Source organism: Athene cunicularia (genome assembly GCF_003259725.1).
Source record: "Athene cunicularia isolate RWA chromosome 1 unlocalized genomic scaffold, athCun1 chr1_part2, whole genome shotgun sequence".
NCBI classification, from domain to species: Eukaryota; Metazoa; Chordata; class Aves; order Strigiformes; family Strigidae; genus Athene; species Athene cunicularia.
In genome coordinates, this window is record NW_020799092.1 from 1,211,979 (window position 1) to 1,234,023 (window position 22,045).

Sequence of the window (22,045 nt, forward strand, 5' to 3'; positions counted from 1 at the left end):
GTCCAGCTCAATCCCAACGAGGATGAGGCAACCACAGGGTATGTGTGGTGGCTGCATGTGTGCTACAGAAATGCTTGTGAGTTTGTAGAGTGCCTGGCCACCCAGGGCCCTGTGCAAGACAGAGAGGTGAGATGAAGTACAGATTCCCCTCCTTTGACTCCTGGCTGCCTTTTCTCCCATCATTCCTGACACTCCATCTGGCTCCACTATTTTTACACACATACACAAAAAGAAGATAAAATAAACACTTAATTTCTAACCTAATCAGCCCTTCTCTCACTAATTAGCACTCTCTGAATGCATCCACAGGCTGTGAGAGATACTCTGGGGCTGATAATGACCCCCAACCTGTGGTTGCCTATGTTGAAGAGTCAGCAGAGCCAAAAGCAAACCAGGGGGAGGCAGGGAGCAGAGCAACCTTTGACATTTGTTTTTTTTCCCTCAAATCTGGGATGCTGGAAAGGGGATGTCTCTTTTTTGGCAGTATCCCTTGTGTGTATGTGGTTTTTTTGTGAGACAGAGTGAGTGTGTGTGTGCACGCATGTGTGCCGAGGAGGGGGGAAGCTGGAGAGGTTTGGAGGGAGAGGACTGGAACAAAATTCTGGCGCTGAGCCCAAACCTGAAACACATGCCAATTTGTGCCTCTTGCTGGTGGTAATGAAAGGCTCCGTTCAGGACACGCGGGACACTAATTAAGGGGCTTCAAAGGCAGCTTTCTGCAGAGTGCTCTCTAAAGGGGGGCTGAGGGGAGGAAGGAGCACAAGGGGGAGGTGTTCTCCACTCAGTGGAAGACTTCTGGCTCCTAGTGCTGCTGGGGAAGGCACTTTTTCTTAATCCCTGTCTCCCATAGCAACTCCTACCCATGAGAGCTAAGAAGGTGCAAGCATCTGGCAGCTCCGGGCGAGCCCTCAACAGCTAGCAGGCAAGGCAGGCTCTGGGACAGAGAGTATGCTGCCATGGGGAGGGGAAAACTCCCAGTGGAAGTGGAGGGACACCATGCTGAAAAGAAGCAAAGGTGAACCAGTGGCATGGCAGAAAAAAAGAGAAAGAGCTGGAAGGGAAGAGGCACGGACTTGGTGTGATTGGTTTGCAAAGGTAGCACCTATAGGAACAGAAGTTGCCCTTAGTCTCCAGGGATTTGCAGGGAATAAAGCTCTGGATCACCACAGATCAAAACTCCATGGCTGAGTCTTGTTGACTGCATCTCATGGGGTTATTTCTCATGAAAGACTGGATGGGGCAAACTTTGTGAACAGAACAGTGGGCAGAGCTGAGAATGTGGCTCACATGTATCATTCTAGGCACAAGGCTCTGTGCTTAGCTGGGCACCAAAGACAAACAAGCACTTCATGGGCACCCAAAGAGCTCTAGCCCACTTTCAGGAGCTTCACAGACCTTGGCCCTACAACCTCTAAGCACTGCAGATTCGCTCATAGCTGTAGCATTCCTGTGTCAAAGGGAAGGAGCCAAGCCACAGAATGGGTGACATGACTCAGCCATGGCCACCAAAGAGAATCTCAGCTCAGATCTCCTGCTTCCTACCTGGTACTTTAACTCACAGCTGCCCACCCTCCCTCCATGGGAGTAAGCATGAAACAGCAGCTCTGGTGGAAAACAGGCCTCTGCTGAGATTGATTAAACGGGGACAGAGTGTGGGAGGAAAGAGAAGAATAAATTGGCAGAGAGAGCAACAGAGTGTTAGTGAGAGACGGGAAGAAAGGATGAGTGAGAAAGATGGTGAGGAAAAGAGAGACTAGATGGTTATCTACAGATCATATTCACTGGGCCATGCACCAAGCACAGAGAGAAAGTGAGGAAAAGAAAAGAGAGGTGATATGAGCACATGAGAAGGAAAAGTGAGAAGAGACTCATAAAGAGCAGGAGAAGCAGACAGCTTGAGAGATAAGCATTGCTTCACTGATCCTGCATGACAGCATGCTCCCTGCCATCACTCACCACCCGACAAGCTGCCGGAATGCCCCACAGCTCCCCTCAGCTTCAGAAGAAGCTGCCTCCTCTATGCCAGCCTGTCTCAGCACCACGCATGGGTCACCTGTACACAGTTGTTTGAAAGTCAATACCAGTCCTGCCACAGTGAGCCATGGGTACACAATATTTAACCAAGGTGAAGCAGAAGGCTAGCTGAACTCACCTTTCAGCAGTCCTCTAATGTTACTTCACAGTTGTCCTGATCTTTAATTTGTCTGATCTTTCTGCCCTCTCCTGTTCACTATTATCCTATGTACCAGCCCACACTTAACTGTTTATTCCAGATGACCTGCTCCATGTCTCCCATGTTCAGTGTCACCCAGCCAAAAACACGGCTACCTGCAACCCAAATCAGTTCAACAGGGCTGTGCCTACAGCTGGAGACAAAGAAGGATTAGGCTCACCCTGGGAAAAGCACCTGGAGTGAGACTTGCCAAGGTGTATCTCAGGCTAGGGACTGCCTGGGGCAAGGAGAGCAGTGCAAGGCAATTCTTAACATCAGGTCTTCTGTAAAAGTCTTCACATACATTTCCAGCAATTCCCTGTCTATCTTCTTACTACTGTCCAACCATGAATTTTCAATGCCCAGCCCAAGTGATTTCTGAGAAGAGGTGGTCAGATTTCTAGGCAGACAGAGTGAAAAGGCTATGGATGCAAAGACACATTATGGTGCTGGAATGAGACCCACAGCACGTCTTGCAGCTGACTGGGCTGAGGAACATCTGGGTTCTGCTAGAATCTGCAGAGAAAAAGAGATCAGCCTCAGGGAGTTACAGACACAGTCTCAGATGCAATTGCAAGAAACATCCTTGGAAGGACTTAGCTCCATCACTGACTTTTGTCTCATGCAAGTCTAACAACCATGGCACAGTCCAGGGCGCTCATGTGCCTCCATCCCACAGACCGCCAAACACTTCCCATCAGCTGCTGAACCTTTACTAAGAAAGCCACAAAAGATCTAAATTAAATTGGAGAATGGAGCTGATCACCAACTTCTTCTGACCATGGCAGAAATAACAGCCAAGGTCTTCAGATTCACAGAAAGATACCAGCCTTAGTTTCCATGGAGAGAGGAAACAGGGACACTCTCCAGCCTCCCCTTCCTTCTCCCCCCCCATTCCTTCTGACCTATGCAATCCAAATTGGACACTGTTCCAAGATAGATAAACAGGCAACTAGTGAATCACTCTTATTAAGTTTGAACTGATTATTAAAAAAAAAAAAAAAATCAAAAGAGAAGGAGAGAAAATAAAAGCTGGGATTACAGGCTTAGCAAGCATGAGTGCATATTCAGCCTACACTGTTCTCTTTGTGACTGTCACATCGGTAGACTGCTAAGAAAGTTATACCATTACTAACATGACAGCATTGTCCTACCCAGCTTGGATTAGAAATCCCAGTGGCTGTGTGGAGGCTGAGTCCCTTGGCAGTGGCAGGCACTTGGCCTCACGATACCTGCCACTCACAGCATGCTGACCAGGCAGAGAGAAGTATTCAATTACCAGACAAGCTCTGCCTTTTCCTAGGCCAGCTTTCTCTCACTGTCTGCTTTCTCCCCGGCCAGTGATGCTTGAGAAGTCTGTCACGCAAGAGAAACTCAAGATGGTCTGGGCAATTCCTGAATCAGGCAGACTTCTCACAGCTGAACCCCTCCTCCTCCTCACAAATACACGCTCTTCTTTGATAGACTGCTCAGTCCACAGGCCTTGAATATCTCTTCACCAACACAGGACCTCCAACAACTGCCCAGAAAACTGGATCTCCCTGTTCCCTAATGGGCTGGGAGCATCAGCCAGTTGTGATTCCTTAGTGCTTCTCTGGACTAAAATCATCCTACAGTTACAGAGCTGAAAATGATTGCCCTCATTCCTTCACTTCTTAAGCAGTACCCGACTAGTTTTTAAACACATTAAAGATGTGTGTGTTGCTCTGATTCGTTTCTCAAACATTCTCCATTTCATGTAATCCCCGTATAAACACCACCCAAACCATCATAGCAATCAGATCATCAGCCACACTCTCATCTACTGTTTCTACCCCTTCTGATGTCCTTGGGGACTGTTTCCTCACTGGGACAGTACTGTTGCAGTGTGTCTGTTAGGTGGCACAGACTGACAAAAAAAAAAAGGCAGTTCACAACAATAAATACTCACCCCGACCAGGATGCAGAAAGATGAAAGGTCATTGAGTAACACAGTCCCTCATTGCCCTGACAGCCACCAGAATTTCCACTCATGTGCTCACCAATGCTGGGGGACCAACTTTGGTACCACCAAGGGAAAATGAAATGGATGCTATGTGAATTGGTTGTGTCAGTCCCTGGATCTTCAGAGAGGGAAGGAGGACCTGGACTTGGATTAAGAAAGGCAATGAGCTGAGAGGAGGAGAGAATTGGGCATGCAGTGCCTGGAGGGTGAGGGTCAGAACCAAGAGCAGCAGAAGGAGCTGCTTAGGACAGCTGCTCACCCTGATGGTCTCCAGTCTGCAGCCTTCAGATCTTGCCTTAGCTCCAGCCCCATGGCTGGTGCTTGTGACCTGATCTGCCCACAACCCTGCTCTGCAGCCAATAAAGCCACTGGTGGGGCAGGCCCCATACCACTGCAGGAACTGGGGCAGGGACTGTTCCTTATTCACAGTACCCCAAGTACTACTTCATCTGTCCCAACCCAAAGAGACAAGGGAATAAACACATTTTTTTCTTTCCAGAGTTGCCCCAGGGCTAGGCTACAATATTTTATGGCCCAGTTCTTAGCCTATTTACATTTTGTATTTTTACTTCAACTGCTGTTTGTTTCCAGGCATTTGAGATGCCTAATGATTTTCAAAGCACTGTTTATTTTAATCCCTCTAATTTATTAATACATTGGTTGGCCTCGAAGTGCTTGGGAAAGAAGAGTAAGGAAGTTGTAACCAGTGCTTTGAATAAAGCATCAAACTGTCATATGATCACATCAAAGCAACAACAAACAGCTCACTTTGTCTGCTACATCACGATATAGCCTCACGGGTCCTCCAGCTTGGTGTCAGGTTTCCTCATACATGTCACCCTGCAACACTACCAGGCTCACCAACTCCAAGGATGAAATAAAAAATAGCAATGCCCAGAGGCAGCTCCCCATGGAAAATCTGCTTCTTCTCACTCTCCCACATGTTGTGAGAATGTAACATGCCATCTTGGTGCAGATAAAATAAACCATGCTGATATACACATGGATTTGCAGGCAATGTCTTCCAACAAATCAAAGGTGCACTTGGCCTCCTTCCCTTCACTACACTCTCTTCAGCTCAGTGCTCTGTGGTGAGGATACATTTCACGCACAGGACAGTTCCTGAAAAAACAGTGAGCATAAACACTGTTAATCATGCAAATGAGAGGGCTTTGAATCTCTGCTAGTCAGTCCCAACAGGAAAATGTTATATTCCCTCAGCACCAGAAAGCAACTGACAGGTCCTGAAAATTCTAGGGGCTGCCCTCAAATAACTTTTCTCGTCTCAAAGACAGCATTAAGCATGCTCCATTGTTTGTTCATTAACTTGCCCTCATCTAAGTCAAGACCTGAAGACCACAGTCTTTTGCAGCTGACAGCTTCATAACATCCTTATAGCTGCAAAGCCCACATGCTCTCAGCAGTCCTACTGAGTTGAAGAACCTGCTTTTCCCATCTCGCACCTGCTAAGGAAGCTCACATCAGCACAATTTGCCTCACCTATTGCTACTGCTACAGTTTTGATAGCTGCCCTGTCAGCAATGAACATGTTAGCCATGGACCAGCACTTGCCAGGGACACACCACTCAGAACAAGTCCCTCTCTCCTGCAGCAGCAAGTGTACATCTTGTGCCTGAGGGCTGAGGTGATTCCACAAACAGCTCCGTGAAAGCAGCCTGAAAGTTGCTGCTAGTTGTCAAAATGAGTTAGTTGTGCTAGATGTCCTCCAGAAGCACAGTTCTGTCTGGGAATAGACAATGACTACTGTTTACAGGGGGTGAACACATCCTGCCTGAATGAGCTTGTTAAAACAGCCAGCATGGCTGTTTGGCAAGGGGGGAGGCACCTGCACCAATGTTCCCTTTGCACTTATGGATAGACCGACAGAAACAGAGGTGCCTCAAGAAAGGCAATGGTGGGCTAGAAGCATTTTCATCCAGAATGCAGGAAGGACAAAAAAGTTTTTGCAGTGCCAGTTGCAAAGCCATTTCTGGAGTGGCTTCCTTGGCTGAGATACATAGGTTCTGTCAGTGCCGATGCAGCCTGCTCAGAAGTGTGCCCCAGTCTTGCTGTGTACCCATCCAAAGGCAGGTGCCTGCGTGCCATGGAGCTCAGATGCAATACATTTGCAGAACGGGTATATCCTCAGCAGTGCCAGGTCAGACACCTTCCTGGGATAAGCAGTTACATCAGTAGATTTAGTTTTTTCCCCACCACAGATTAGGCCTTCACCTTCATGGGTAGCTCCAGTCCCTGTCCAGACATCACTGCTGATCTCTCACCATGCATTGCAGTGTCTCAAATCACCATATTAATATTTTTGCTGCTAATAAATTCCTGTGCTTTGTTTTAAAAAGCCCCTCTTCTATCTTAGCTGCATCTCCCAGCTGACGAATGAGAGCCTACTGTCTGCCACAGTGCCCACTTGCTCCCTACCGCTTTGTGGGGTGCCAGCCTGCCAGCAGAGCCTCCCCCCTCCCCTCCTTCCTTCCCTGTCTCCCCGCACTCCCACCACCTCCTACCAGCACAAGAGGGTCCCCCCAGGGAGACACTGAGACTGCTCAACCTTCCTCTGTCCCATCTCTTCTTCCTCCTGTGTGGACCCCCTGACAGCATCTACCCACTCACTGGGAGGGACATCAGAGACATCTGCCTGCCCTTCTCCTATAGTACTCAATACTATTTACCTTGTTTTGATGGCACTGTCAACCACTCCAGCAGCATTCCCCTCCCACCCAGACCCCAAAGCCAACAGGAAGAAAGGGGATGGCATGAAGCCTATTTATCTGCTGTATGTTGTGGACAGGGGATTATCTTTACCCTACAAAGCCAGGGTAACTCTTGGTGGGCTGGGAGAGGTGATACTTGTGAGCATTAAGGTGATAAAGTCAGGTTATTAACTCCCTGCCTTAGCAAGGCATCTTGCTCTCCCTCTTGCCCATCTCCCCTGGATCTCTCTGCTTTAGCAAAGTCTGATCTCCTAGCCAGCTCTCCTAGACTTCAGAGGAGATAAAGATCTTTGAAGGAGGATTTGAATTGAGTCCTCAGCTTGATTATGTCCCACTTAAGAAGAAAGCCTGGTGAATTAACCTTGATCTCTGCTCTCGGCAAGATGCACCAACAAGTGATGAGGACTTTGGAGAGAAATAACAAGAGGAACAGCAGTCAAATCAGCTCTCAGAGCCTTCCTGAGAGCTCATGCACTTAAGACCAAAATCCTTCTCACTCTCCCTGGTGTCTTTTCTTCTGTTGCCTCTGTGATCCCTCAGCAAAGAGCACAGCCTCAGCAACCCAGCCTGGTAAGGAAGTCCAAGAAAGGCCAAACCCTCAGGATCATGCCTTTCTTATCTAAGAGCACAGGCAAGGGCCCAGGATGCTCTCTCCAGCAGTGGCAAGCACCAACACCTTGGAAAAAGGAGCAGAACCTGGCCAATGTGCAGTGATGGCTCCCTAGGTTACTCTCCCAGACAAGTTGAAGCCAGTGGATTTCATTATTTGGACATGGTGCCTATGAATTTACTAAACCTCACAAAATGAGGATCTTGCCCAGTCTCCCCTTTAACTGCACTTTTTAGTTATACTCAATAGCTTCATGCTAGGTGCATTTCTGGTGGGAAGAAAGGGGGCAGTAAAAAGGCCCATCCGTGAAGGAGAGACTGTTCTGCATTCCTTCCAGTGCGGTGTGTCCCTGGTGTCAGGAATGAGAACAGGTTTTCCTCCTCCACGCTCCTCGGAGGAGTGGATGGTAATGAATATGCCTGGAAAGGCCAGGAGCACTTTGGTGAGGCATATAGGTCTTTTGAGTAAGAGTATGCCAGACGGAATGGAGAGACCATCGCTGCATTCACTCACATTTGATATGTCCATAAAACTGGCTAATGCAAACATCCTGTTGTGAGAGTTCACATGTGATGTGACTCACAGCTGGCCCTGGGACATGTCCCCAGCCCATGAGCATGCAAGCTGAGCCCACAGGGTATGCATGGATGTGCTGTCTGGCTGTCCAGGCACCTGCTCTCTGGGGAACTTTCCATCTAAACCAGCTGACAGCTGCTCTCCTGAGTTCCCTGGACACCAATAATGTTTTCCCTTTTCTAATCTCCCTGATGTAAATCCATTCACGATGAGTGTCTCGAGACTTTTAATTCCATTGGCATTAAACTCACTAAAACCTCTATTACCAAAAGCTTTTAGGATTTTCCCCAGAATCTACAAGTCAGGTTCAAAACATGACAGAACTCCACCTCTCTAGGGTGTCTGAAAAATTAATTTGTGCTTTCTAAATGCCAGGATTGCTGACCAGACATTCAAATTATCCTCCTTTCTGTCTGTAAGCTCCAGGTGCTGACACAACATGACCATTCCCAGGTCCTGAGCTGTCTTCTGAAACATCCAAAACAATGTGAGAAGAGCCTCCACCCTGTAATAGTCAAGAGCAGATCATCTATCACAGCAGAGCAGTACCAGAGATTCACAGATGCTGTATTATGAGTGGAAATGGTCTATTGCAGTAGTCCCTTGCTGCACTCATAGACCAAAAGGCTAGCGAATGCATCACAGCACTGATGTCCCTGCTACCACAAGAAGTGAAAAGGTACTGTGGTCTCATCTTAGTGCTGCACACAGCCAGATGATATAAAAACCCAGGGATTATCCAGCTATACCTCGGTAGAGAAGGTGGCTGGATGCTGAAACAAGTTGAAGGTGGTGGTGGTGGAGGGGGAAAGACAGCTGTGAGTCAGTGAGTGAGGTTTCTAAATGCCATAATACTCAAGAGATGGTGCATTTATCCTTTGGTCCCGGAGGTTCATTGGTTCTGTACTAGAGCAGAGAAATGCAATCATGTTTTGATCCTGAAGGTTTTTTTAGGTGCTATAATAGAGTAGTGGTGATCAAACCATCTCTGAAGCCTTGGGGTTGCTGGCACGCAGCAGGGGTGACGTCAGCATTTCTCAGCCTCCACAGTTCCCCAGCTCCTGGATTCCAGGAGAGCTGCTGGAGATGTCGCTTCCACCCAGAGGTCTGCAGGGGCTGTGATGATGTCAGCTTTGAAACACTGCCAAAGTTCTCTCTGGCTGTACAGAAGCGTTTAACCCCATGGAAAGGTGTGATATTGACCCCAGGTCTCTCAAAACTGGGACATGAGCCTGGCTGCTCCCACTCAGTCCACATCAGCTTCAGTGGGTGTGGCTCCAAAATACCCACCAAAACAAACCACAGCTCCAAGAATACAAAAGAGCTCAGAGATTCAGCAAAGAGCAGCATGTGGCTGGCAATGATCCTCAGTGTTTGCTTCACTGGCTTAAAAACATTTCCCTGCACAAGGAGTCACTCCACTCCTTGTGGGCTGCCCAGGAAGGAGACATACATATGAGGAGTCTGAGATCTGTGTGTGCTACACACAAATAGCTAGAAATCAAACTCTGTGAACAGGCTCATTTAGCCAAGCTGTTAATGATTTCAGCACCCTATATCATGTATTCAATTAAAAAAAAAACAACCAAGAACTGGGACTGTGCTCCTGCGTAGGGAATGCAGTAGGACAGGGAAGAGGTGCTTACAGACTCAGCTCCTTACACTGAAGAGAGGAGGAAATAATCAGATAGATTTCAAAGTTTCTATCTCTCTTCTCTTCAGCCCCAATAGATTTTTAATACTGGGCTCCAGCTTGGCCTGTGAAATGGAAAGGCTGTGATACTGTTTTATCCTGGTGCTGATTCCCACATCCATAGCTCAGGTGGGAGGTGGAAGCATGGGCAATCTCCCAGAAATGTCTGGGAACTTTCCAGGTTAGGTTTCTGATCTCAGGCAATTTCAAGAGTCTAGGTAGTTCTGCATTTTTTTTTGTGTGTGTGTGTGTGTGTGTGTGTGTGTTTTGGTTTTCACTGGAACCAAGTTCAAACTCAGAGGCTGAAAACCCTGCTTCTTACTATTGACTTCAATATGATTATGCCGATTTATCTTAGAAGAGAATCTGACCTCATTCTTCCTGGAGCTTGAGGATGCTCCTGAACACATGTGATGATAGGAGGAGTTGGGACATGAACAGAGTATCACTGTTTATGTCCCAGCAGGTGTTAGTAAGGTAAGGTGCATGCTGAGGAACAACCATTCCAGATCAGGGAGATGTCCACACCGACTCTCCTGAAAGACATCATCAAATGTTTGAGGGGAAAAGGTGGGAAAACCTCAAAGCAGACAGATGAGGGACAATGTGCTCTTATCTTCATTTTCTTATTTGCTGCTATGAGTTACAGGTTAATATAGGCTCTGAAGACTGAACCTGAAGGTTCAGGCTCCAAAACTGGGCTCATCCTTAGTTAAAGATCATTTGTGTATTCTTGCTCTCCACAAAAATACACAAGCCCACTATGAACCTTTCTAAATTCTTGGTCCTGACAAAATCTCATTACTTAGAGCTCAATAGTCCAACCTTGTGAATCTGAATCCCATGCATTTTAATTTTACTGTGCATTCCCTCACTCCTGTGTGATGAGGAAAGAAAGATGTACTCATAAATGTCATAATTTTATTTTCTTTCAACATCTGCTCCCAGTCTGCTGTCTGAAACCAGCAACCCATCACCTCCATCTCTTCACTTGAGGGTGTTCACAGGCTTTCTGTCTCACCTCAGAGCCCCTTTGATTCTCCAGCAACCCTTCCGAAACAGGCTGACCCTAGTTATGAGTGCAATTCCAAATGAGGTGGCACTGCAGGTGTACCAAAAGCCTTGCAGCTCTTCCAGACTACTCTCTACCCACTGTCTCTGCAGTCAAAGAGCTACTTTGCCTGCTTGAGGGCAGCATAAAACAGGGCAGAATTCTGCAAAGAGCTCCCTGGTGTCTGCCCACACTTTCATTTGGCTGATACCCTTAATTCAGGACCTTTGGGGCTATCTAAAGTGTTGTGAGTCTGCCCTGCAACACACATTACTTTGAACATATCAATACTGAGTTTTGTTCACCAGAGCACAGCACATTCATTTACCTTAGCTCTCTTTGCCCAGCATTACTCACAGCCCTTTCTGGCCACAGCCAACTTAATAACTTTGTCTCATCTGTAAATTTTCATATGGCAGATCTCTCCTCCCACTTTTCCAGGTCATTAAACAATACAGTAAATCACATGGGATTTAGAAGAGAACCTGGAGGCCACATTAACCTTTTGCCATGGTGAAACTTAACTGTTTAATCCCCTCATTCTTTCACTCTCCTACTCAGTTTTTGATCTATGTCAATATTTTGTTGTTCACTGACTACTTAGCTTCTTTAGTAGCTCTTGTGCAAGATCTTTCAAACGCCTTTTGGAAGTCTAAATACATTATATCAATTGGTTGTCCTTTATCCACAGCTTTATTGACACATTCAGAGTTGTAGGAGATTAGCAAAATATAGTTTTCTTCTGCCAAACCTGTGCTGGTTAGGCCCTATCAGACCATAATCTTTTAGATGTCTTCAAGCATTGCTTTTAAATTATAATTCCCATCAGTTTACCAGATACAGATGCAAAGCTTGCTGATCTTTAATTCCCCAGGTCATCACTGAAGCCTTTTTTTAAATATAGGTACAACATTTGGTCTTCTCCAATTCCACATATCAGTAGCTTTTTTTTTTTTTTTCCCACAAGAGATTCTGTATTTTTGTTAGCAGCTCAATCACTTAAGCTCCTTCCAAACTCTCAGATTTAACCATCTGGACTTGATAACTTATTGTTCAGGGAAAGGGAGGAGGTTTTGTGTTTTTTCCAGTGGGTTTTGGAGGGGTTTTTTATGACTGGCTTTGTCCCAGCACCCATTATTCTACCAGCATAGTTTCCAACAGTTCCTCATCTAAGCAGATATGGGAAGAGAATCTCACAAACACCGTTGGTAGAGATAGCTGATACAAGAAAAATCATAAGACAATTCAGCTCCCCAGCAACATCCTAAAAATGGAGATACTGAGTCACTTTAAACACAGGAGGTGACTGGAATTGATCAGTGTGAGTTTTCTTGGATAACTTCCACCCTGTTCTGACCGACCAGGCTAGTTTTGCTCATTTGTTTGGGTGTCTTGCTGAATAGTGATTTCCATCTTGACCCCAGAAGATTCAGGGCAGGAAAGGAACTAGCTTGATAATATACAGCCACAGGTGCAATAAAAAGAAAGTGACCTCAGTGCTGGTGGATGCATGAACCTGGGAGGAGATGAAACCCAGCCAGGATGAAAAGAAGTAAATCAGAAGGTGAACAGAACAATGCTGGGCTGTTAGCTCCATTGATTGCCATTCAACTGAATCAGCCCAAGACATGAAATGTAATGGGAAATGCTGGGGAACTTAAATAAGTAGCCCCATTATATGAGCGTTTCTCTCTTTGTGCCAGGCTGATTCTTGATAGCTCTCACCATGCTGGCTGGCTTTAAAAAGCATGAGAGTTCAGATGAGGTCACAACCTGATATCCCTGATAGGCCACTGACTTCAAGCCACATGGCCTATTGTTTCTACAACAAGGGGACAGGGAGGAAGCTCAAGATGGGCTAGAAGCACCCATAGGTGCGTGTCACAGTGAATACATTGGCTGTGGGTACATGCTCGCCTGCAAGCCTGTCTGCAAGCCAATGCTGGCATTCCAGCTTCTGGAAACTGCCACACTCACATCAAAAATGACACTCAGAAAATCTGTATGAAATCTACTTACCTTGTGACAGATTGGGGATACCTACCTTACTTGATGGATATGTACTCAAATATATTTCGTAAAGGAGGAAGAGAAACTTCCATAAATCCCTCTTATCTAATTGCTGCTATTCAGTTCTTATGGGACATGTTGATGGGGCAATTGTAGAGAAAATTCTGTCCCATGCAGCATGTTGAATTCATTTCCTGCAGACATTGCCTATGTGAGGTAACATGGCCATAAGTATTTCTAGTTGAGCATTCTAAAGACAAGTCTGTGGCTCCCCCTAAGACCTCACCAGTATGCCTCCAGTACAGAGTAAGGCAGTTCCCAGCAGGGCTGGGCAGCACACTCACCTTCTCTGGCTCCACAAGGCCAGGGCCAGGAGGACAGAGGATATGAGGAGGGGTTTCTCATCCATGCTCCCTCCTCCATATCAGGAGCAGAGAAAGATGCACAGAAGACAGCTCAGAGCAAGAGAATGGAATCTCAGACTGGTTATTCCCTGGGTTAAGCAGGTGGATTGGAGATGAGCAGTTCCCTGTGCAAAGCCAATCCTCCTGCCACAGCTTTTCAGACTACATCTGTGCCCAATACAAACATGGTCAGGTTGAACTCTAGCCTGTAATAACTACATAAGAGACACTACATTGTCACCACAGGGACATGCTGCTCTCTTTCTGACTCCCTCTCCACCCCTCTCTTCTTTTGCTGCTTCTTCCCTTTTTCTCTCAGGTCTTCCCTCTTTCTTAGTGTCTCCATCCTCTCCATACCCCCATGTGCTTCACAATCCCCTTTCCCCTTGTGACACCACTGCCTGCAGGTCTCCACCTCCATGAAATGAGGCAGGACTCACAGCTGAAGAAGCAGAGCAGATATGAGACAGAGAAGGAGCTCAGGAGAGGAAGAGGTCTTCTTCATCCCCAGGTTAGCCCAACATGACACTCCAGCCTGTGACCTGGCCCTAGACACCAGGCACAACCCTGATGAAGGTGCCTGCTTGAGCTGGGATGAAGCTGCATGGACACCTGCCCAGATCTTGTGCTACAGCATGTGGGCTAAGCTGGGCAGGAAAGTAGCACAAATCCCATCCAGATGCTCTTCTAGCAAGGCTTTTACTCCTCTTCCTCTCCTCATGTGCACAGCTCTGTCATGTGTGTGCATGTCAGGGCTGTCCTTGGCCACTCAACAGTGGCTGTGCAGAGGGTGCAAGGAAGAGGTAAAGTGACGGGGGCTGGGGATGGCCATCTGCCAGTCATGGCCTGTACCAGGGTCCCCTTTGCTTCCCTGACACACACACAGACACACAGCGTGGCTGCTCGGGAAGGTCCAGCCAAGAAGCCCGCCCTCCACCACTGAATCCCCACTCTGTTTCCCAAGTGACAAACCACAAACTCCCTTTCTCTTCCCAAACAAACAGAGGCTTGAGTCAATCACTGCCTCAGCCCTGGCACACAGCATCCCAGTCATTATGGATTCTCCTCCAGCATCCAGCCCCCTGCAAAGGTCAGCATGCAGCCATGCCAGCAGAGTCCACAGGCTGCACCTCTACTTCCCCACAGCATCCCTCTGTGCAGCCTGAAGCACCATGAAAATGGTAAGCATGCCTTCACATCCCCTCTCCACATCCACCTTCTCTCCCACAGTGTTTGTGGTTACAGCCTGCTTCATATAAAGGTAGGGAAAAATGAGGCACAGTGAGGTGACCAGTGAGAGACCTTGCTGGAATTAGGATCCAGGCGACCTTGGCAACAAGGTTTTGCAGGCAGTGTCATTGCTTGGCTTCAAACCCCAAAAGCTCATCTTGCTGGGCTTTAAAGCTGGCTTCAGACTGCCAAACCTGGTCAACAAATGCTCCTCCTTATCACCAGAGACTTGCACACATCCATACACAAGAATGAGATGAACCACCCCTCACCACCTTCCTGCCTGTTTCTCCCCAGCAAACAAAACTACCTCCCTCAGCAACACAAACACCTGACTGACAGGTCTGCAAAAGGTCCCTGCAGCATAACAGTAAGGGCTTGCATTCATATTCTGTCCCAAGTGAGCACCAACGGGTCTGTCTCAGCTCTCACCCATGGTGTAACCCCATTTTCTGCCAACATGATCCTATGAAGAACAATAACACCTCTCCCAGGCCCCATGCACTGATCATGGGGCTATGGGGTGGAGAGCAACATCCCCCCTGATAAAACTCTTCCCTCCCCTTCCTCTTTGGCGTGATGCCTTCCCTCCTCCCAGCTGGCATCACCCTCTCATCCCCGCACACATGCTCTCCAGGGCAGCGGGTGAGCCACCACTCAAAAGGCCTTGGGAAGAGCCAGACAGAAATGTGGCCACCAGCCAGAGGACGTACTTGTCTCTATAGGATTTCCTTGGACATGGGGGGTGCAAGAAGAGATGAAACTACAGAGTGCTGTATTTCTGCCTTGCTGTGCATCACTTCTCAGGGCACCTGGGAGACCAAGGTTGTTGTAAATCCTGAAAGGGAAGAGCAGCTGCCTGGTATGGGACCTGGCTTGCTCTCTGCTAAGACTGTAATTCAACCCTCTTTCAAACTGGCTTGCCTGACAAGAGGGACTGAACCAGGCTGGCTGCAACGTGCAATTGCATCTGTCAAATTAGCCAGAGCACACACGATCTGGAGTGCATGCCAGATGTGGAAGGACAAACAACACTCGAGCCAGCATCAAGCTAGAGTTGTGCAGACAGATAATACCCAATGCAACATAAACCTTGCCAGTACAGAGTTAAGCCAACATTGTTTTCTAAACAAGTCTGAAGCAGCAGAGTGAGTCCATAGTGGATCAGCATTTTCTAACATGTAGCCGCAGCAGTTTTGACCCAGTACCAAGCTCCCAAGCTCCCTAGAGCTGGATTTATTGTCTTGTCCACCCTGTGCCAGTGCCAAAGCCATGTCCTGAGAGGGCGGAGGAGTTTAACCACTGCCAAATGGTTTCAGAGGCTCCATATGGGACGAGCTTGCTTTCTGTGAACTACCCAAAAATGAAACCAAATGTGACTGCACGGTCACACTCCCTGCCAGGCCCTGGCCAAGAGGAAGAGTGGACACATCAACAACGCTACGGTCACTCCATCACACATACACGCACGCACCAGAGGGTGTGAACCACAGGAGAAAAGATCACATTACATTATTGTCAGCTGGCAGCAGCACCTAGAAATGATCCTGCCAGGAAACATCAGCCCTTCTTGAAGCTGCCCAAAGCTGCTCCTGCCCAGCATGGTGTGCACCGAGGGTTCACAAGGGATGGAAAGTGCTGGAGAGGGACTGAGGAAGGAGTGCTGTTGAAAGAGGGAAAAGCAGGACTCAGGGGTACCCCAAAAGAGGAAGAAAAACAACTGGCACCACCAGACAGAAGTTGAAGGCAGCAGTTTGGGTGGAAAGGTAGGTGTCAGGGTAGTTGGAGAGGGGGCTTTGAGGAACTGCAGCCAGGGATGGCTGACAGCAGGTCCTGCAGTGGCAGCAGGGAGATGCACTGGAAGATGCCCCCTCCTTGCTGGCATAACCAGATGGGACCTGGGCAGGAGGGGAGTGCCCATCACTTCCTTCAGGGGACACCACAGCAGCACCACTGCCAGGGCTGCACAGCAGCACAGAGCATGCCAGCCCCTTCCCCTCAGAGAAACACGGCAGCCCCAAAATCTGACTCAGAAAACCCTGGCATCTGACAGCGTCAGTGCAGAGCCTGAAACCACAGCCTGGCACCCCAAACCTCCCCTCTAAAATCTGCCCACTGCCTTGCCAGCAGCTCATTGCTTTAGGATCTTGTTCTGGGGAAAGGCACCTCCCAGCATGTCCACGCTTCTTGAGGGCCAGCAGTGCATCTGGGCCTGCCCAGGCGATTGGAGAAACAGCTGCTCCCCGCTCCCCTCCCATCCCCATACCGCAGCAGCAGCTCCAGCAGCACAGAGACATAGCACGGAAATAGTGCAACTGATCTTTCTGCCTTCCCTGCAGAGGAGCTGGAGAAAGGGGCACCGAGGGCAGCCCCAGGCAGTGGGAGGCCCTTTCAGGTCCTCCCAAGAGCTTTGCACCCCAAAATGGGTCAGGCTCAGCACAGGGCCCCCTTCACTGCCTGTGCGGGCCATGTGGCATTCCCAGCTTATGAAACACACTGTCTCCGGCAGGAAAACATCCCTTCCAACCAAGCAGGAGCACCGGGGGACAGCAGCTAAGCAGTGACAAAGAGCATGCCCATCACCCCCAAATCTCTGCCAGGCTGGGATGGGTATGCAGAGGAGCTACCTGGTTAGGAAATGGAGGCCAGCACCCTCCGTGGGGATTCGGGATACACAAAGAATCTGTGAGATGAGGAGGGAGGGGAACACACACCCCCCACACACATACCACACTCTGGGTAGCGTGATGCCCACTCCTGCCCTGCTGCAAGCTGCACCCCTAAGGGGACCCAGGCCAGGGCCACAGAGCCCAGCCATGTTGCTGGCCAAACCAGGCTCCTGCAGCAGTGTCAGCCCAGCTGCCCCTTCTCCAAGGAAACAGGGGAGGGGGAGGAAAATGCTGTAGGGCGAAGAGCAGACAGGTGTGAGGATAGGAAAGGAGGGGAATGCTCTCAGGACTGTGTGCAGGGGACCCGCAGTGCTTCTCCCTGCTGTTCTGCAAGCAACCCCTCCCTGCACGCGCATGCAGCGCTGCAAGGAAAGGGGGTAGGAGGGGAGGGAGCAGGTCTCCATTATGGGGCGGGGGGCTGATGAAAGCCCAGATTTTGTTCATAGCAAAGCAGAAACCCCTGCCTTTCCCCTCCCTCGCACCTCCGGGAAACAAGCAACGAGACGGAGGGAGGGATGGAGAGAGGCACACAGACATAGGTGCCGAGGTTGGCTTACCTCGCAGTGCCTGTGCTGGGGTTGTCTGGGTGTGCAGGAGGTAAATCCAGAGCTCCGTTCTCCTCAGTGAGTGCTGGTAAAGGCCTCTCTTCAGTCACATCAAGGAGTGGCCTGTGAGTAGGTGCTCCAGCTCACCGCTCGATTGAAGCTGCCATGGATTCATTGCGAACGACTTCGCTTTCTGTGAGGAGAGGAGGAAAGGGGAGGGAAAAAAAAAAAAAGGGAAAAAAACCCACCAGCTTAAGACTTGGAGGGTAGATTCATTTCTTTCTTAGGTTTCCAATGGCAACTGAATATACCACAGATGAAGATCCAAGGGGTGGGGGGTGTGTGTGTGTGTGTGTGTGTGTGTGTGTGTGAATGTGTGTGTGTGTGGGAGGGACGGAGAGATGCACAGCTGCGGAGTCCACAGGCAGTGTGGGGTGTGAACTAGACAGGGCATATTGGTGATTATGGGAACAAACAACTGGACACAGGCAGCAGAGCAGATGGACAGATGGATGGAAAGAGATTTAAAGGATGGAAAGAGGATAGCCTGTATCCTAAGAGCCTAACTGTCCCACTGCACACAAAGAGGACACAGAATCTGGCCCAATGTAGGGTGAGGTGCTGATGGAGCCACACCAGGAGAAGGTGAGGTGTGCCTAAACATGCAACAGCACACATGCAGACATGTCACCTCTGAGCCCTTTCTCACATCACCTGGGCACACCCTCCTGCAAGTACACTGTTCACACTCAAACTGCTACACATGTGCTGTACACACACACACACATACACTCACCAGCCTTTTTATGCCCCCATGCACAACCTTGCATACATCCCCTAAAAACTCAGAGTCCCCCCAAAGGGTGAGGTGCTTCCCTTCTTCACATACATCCTGCCCCTACAAGGTTGTACAGCTGTATTAACATGCATACACGATATTTCAGACAACCATAACACAGACACGTGAACTCCACCCAGCCTGTTCCACCACTCATATGACTACACAGCAAAAATATTATATAAACATTAAAAACCCTGTGAATACTGACCACTGCACAAATGCATTCTGAATATCTGAATATACCTACCACACACAAACTCCTGACTGCTTATATGTAACTGCCACTGCACAAATGCACATCATTTAATAAGCCCACCTCCATATCAGAAAAAGTGTCTCACACACACACACACACACACACATCTATATCAGTGCAAACAGCACACCAGCACCTCACAAGACACACATCTGCAAGAAAATAAAAGCACATAAAACATTCTCACACAATTAGGAGCATAAAAGTCAAGAAGCACCACTGGCTGCATATCCCACACAAATATACTATGCCTAGGAATGGCCTGCAGCATACAAACTGGTCACATCAGATACTGTTACCTACCTAACTCAGCCCACACAGTGGCATACTGTCCTTCTGGATCCTAAACCCTAGCCCCAGCATCATCCAACACCAGCCATATTCTGTCACATGGAAAACACAAATACTCATCAACATCTAACACAGGCAGACAAACACAAACTACACATGAAACACAGACAGGCAGCATTATTCACCCAGAAAAACGACATCCTTGAAAGTTATGAAGCTGGAAGTCACTTTGGAGACAGCTATATTATTCCGTGCACATGCACACAAACATACCACTGCCACACCAACTCTCCTTAAGCTGCCACCATCGCTGAGATCTTCCCCTTATTTGCACTTTTTCTAGCCCCACCCATTCTACCATCTCCCAGCAAAGACCACGTATCTGTCCACTGACATATGTTGCAGCTCCTCGGGGCAAAGTCTCTGGAGCAGAAAGCCTGTAAAAGCATCCACGCTGATCCCTTCTCCTTTCCTCCTTTCTTCTGGTGTTAGATATGCGTAATTTGCATACAAAGAAGAGTGCAAGGTCCACCATCCCCCAGTGCTCTGAAATTGTCTGACAGTGGCATCAGGGGACATAATTGCTAAACCTAAGCATGGTGAAGAAATACATAAACCCTTATGGGAAGCAGAGATTTGGCCAGGAAGGCACCAGCTGCCCCCAGGCCCCCGGAGAGACAAGGATATGCACAAGGTGGGTAAGAAGGGGTGAGGAAACGACGGCAGATCTGCCTGGCACCAGGGACACCAGGACAAGAACTCTGCCAGGCTTGTTTAACAAGTTCAGTAGTATCACAGCATGATATTGCTAGCGATGATGGAGACTGATCAGGGTTCATCATCAGGGCAAGCACGTGTACCTGTGTGCCCCTGGGAAATGAGAGAGGTATGGGAAAACATGGGATTTCTAGCAGGGGGGAAGAGCAGCTGGGTTTGGGTGCAACCCCTGCATGTGCTGCAGGACTCCATGGCTGTACTGGGATCGCTGGAGCAGAGGGTACTGGCACAGGTATAAAACAAAGACCCCACAGACATGAAGGAACTGGCATAGTGGCAGCTTGGACACAGGCAACGAGAGGTTGTAGTTGGGTCTAGCCCTGGCCACACGAAGGAAAAATGGAGGTAGTCCTTCAAGCTCTTGTTCTGTGCTATTGGACAGGCATGGGCTCCAAGCAAGAGCCACAGACACACCTCAGTATAAGTCAATGAAGCATACATTGCAATAGACTCTTCCAGGAACTCCCTGACCTCTCCACATCATGTGCCCTGGCACCCTGCTTCCACAGCTTTTCACCAAACACCCCCCAGCCCCCTTCCCAGTGCATGCAAGTACACCTTCCTCACCATTACTCAGGCATGCAAACTCTCCGCTCCCCAAAGCCACCTACTTCACACCTTCCCCCAGAGCGCTCCCACCTTCCCAAGTATGCACCACATGCATGTTTGTGCGGGAGCACAAGAAGAGCCAGAAGAAACGTGGGGAATCCCCCACCATCACCTCAACCCCTCCAAGCCACCCCCTCTTCCCCTCTACCTCCAACACTGCTACCATCATTCACTTTTCAGAAGCGGTTTGAAGGAGTGAAAATTTCCTCTCTCTCAGCTAAACTTGGCCCATGCACCCAGGCAATTTCAGCTTGCTGGGGACGTCTGTTCCTCAGCACTGTGCATGTCTCTTCCCACAAACATCCATTGTGCATTACAGGAGATGAATAATGCAGGTTGAAAGGGGACAAGTGAGAGAGTCTTCTGGGCCTCAGCAAGGCACATGTACAGAGCCGAGTAGAGATAGAGTTGCCACATTTGCTCAAAGATAACAGATGCTGCCAAACCTGGAAAAGCCACCACAGCCTGAAGTTCTACTTGGGTTAAAGTATGGTCATGAGGGCAATTTAAAGAGGCTTTTGGACTTAGGATTTCTAATAGATGCTGAGAGGTTACACAGAGGTGTCATGTGTAGATATGCAAGGAAGATCTTCATCTCTGAGATACTTAGTACTGAGCTAAGCAGCTGAAGAGAAGTGTGGAAAAGGGAACCATCATCCTAACCTGTCCTCCAAACCATCTGCCCTGTGCTTTAGGGGAATGGAAACTAGCTAAACGAAGGAAAAGGGAGAGCAAAAGCCAGGCAACCAGAAGCCAAGAGAGATGCATATGTGTGTTTGCTCATGTACATTGGTGTGGTGTTCATCTTGTTCATGTCAAAGGGATGCATTTTCACAGAATCTCAGAATAATCTAGGTTAGAAAAGACCTTGAAGATCATCCAGTCCAACCATTAATCTAACCTTGAGAGTTCCCAACTACAGCATATCCCTCAGCGCTATGTCAACCCGACTCTTGAACATCTCCAGGGATGGGGACTCCACCATCTCACTGGGCAGCCCATTCCAACGCCCAACAACCCGTTCTGTAAAGAAATACTTCCTCATATCCAGTCTAAACCTTCCCTGGTGCAATTTAAGGCCATTACCTCTTGTCCTATCGGTTGTTACTTGGTTAAAGAGACTCATCCCCAGCTCTCTGCAACCTCCTTTCAGGTAGCTGTAGAGGGCGATGAGGTCTCCCCTCAGCCTCCTCCAGACTAAACACCCCCAGTTCCCTCAGCCGCTCCTCGTACGACCTGTGCTCCAGACCCTGCACCAGCTCCGTTGCCCTTCTCTGGACACACTCGAGTCATTCAATGTCCTTTTTGTAGTGAGGGGCCCAAAACTGAACACAGGAATCGAGGGGCGGCCTCACCAGTGCCGAGTACAGGGGTAAGATCCCTTCCCTGTCCCTGCTGGCCACGCTATTGCTGACACAAGCCAGGATGCCATTGGCCTTCTTGGCCACCTGGGCACACTGCTGGCTCCTGTTCAGCCGGCTGTCAATCACCCCCCAGGTCCCTCTGTGACTGGCAGCTCTCCAGCCACTCCTCCCCAAGCCTGTAGCGCTGCTGGGGG

At 48.7% G+C, this 22,045-nt stretch overlaps 1 long non-coding RNA gene across 1 annotated transcript in view; it reads right to left on the reverse strand.

Moving 5' to 3' along the window:
• Window positions 1-22,045, reverse strand: part of LOC113490527 — a 51,617-nt gene that overhangs the window by 14,286 nt on the left and 15,286 nt on the right. Inside the window, exon 2 of the long non-coding RNA XR_003400249.1 lies at window positions 17,726-17,906. This is a non-coding gene — a long non-coding RNA (uncharacterized LOC113490527). The remainder of the gene's footprint in view (window positions 1-17,725; window positions 17,907-22,045) is intronic.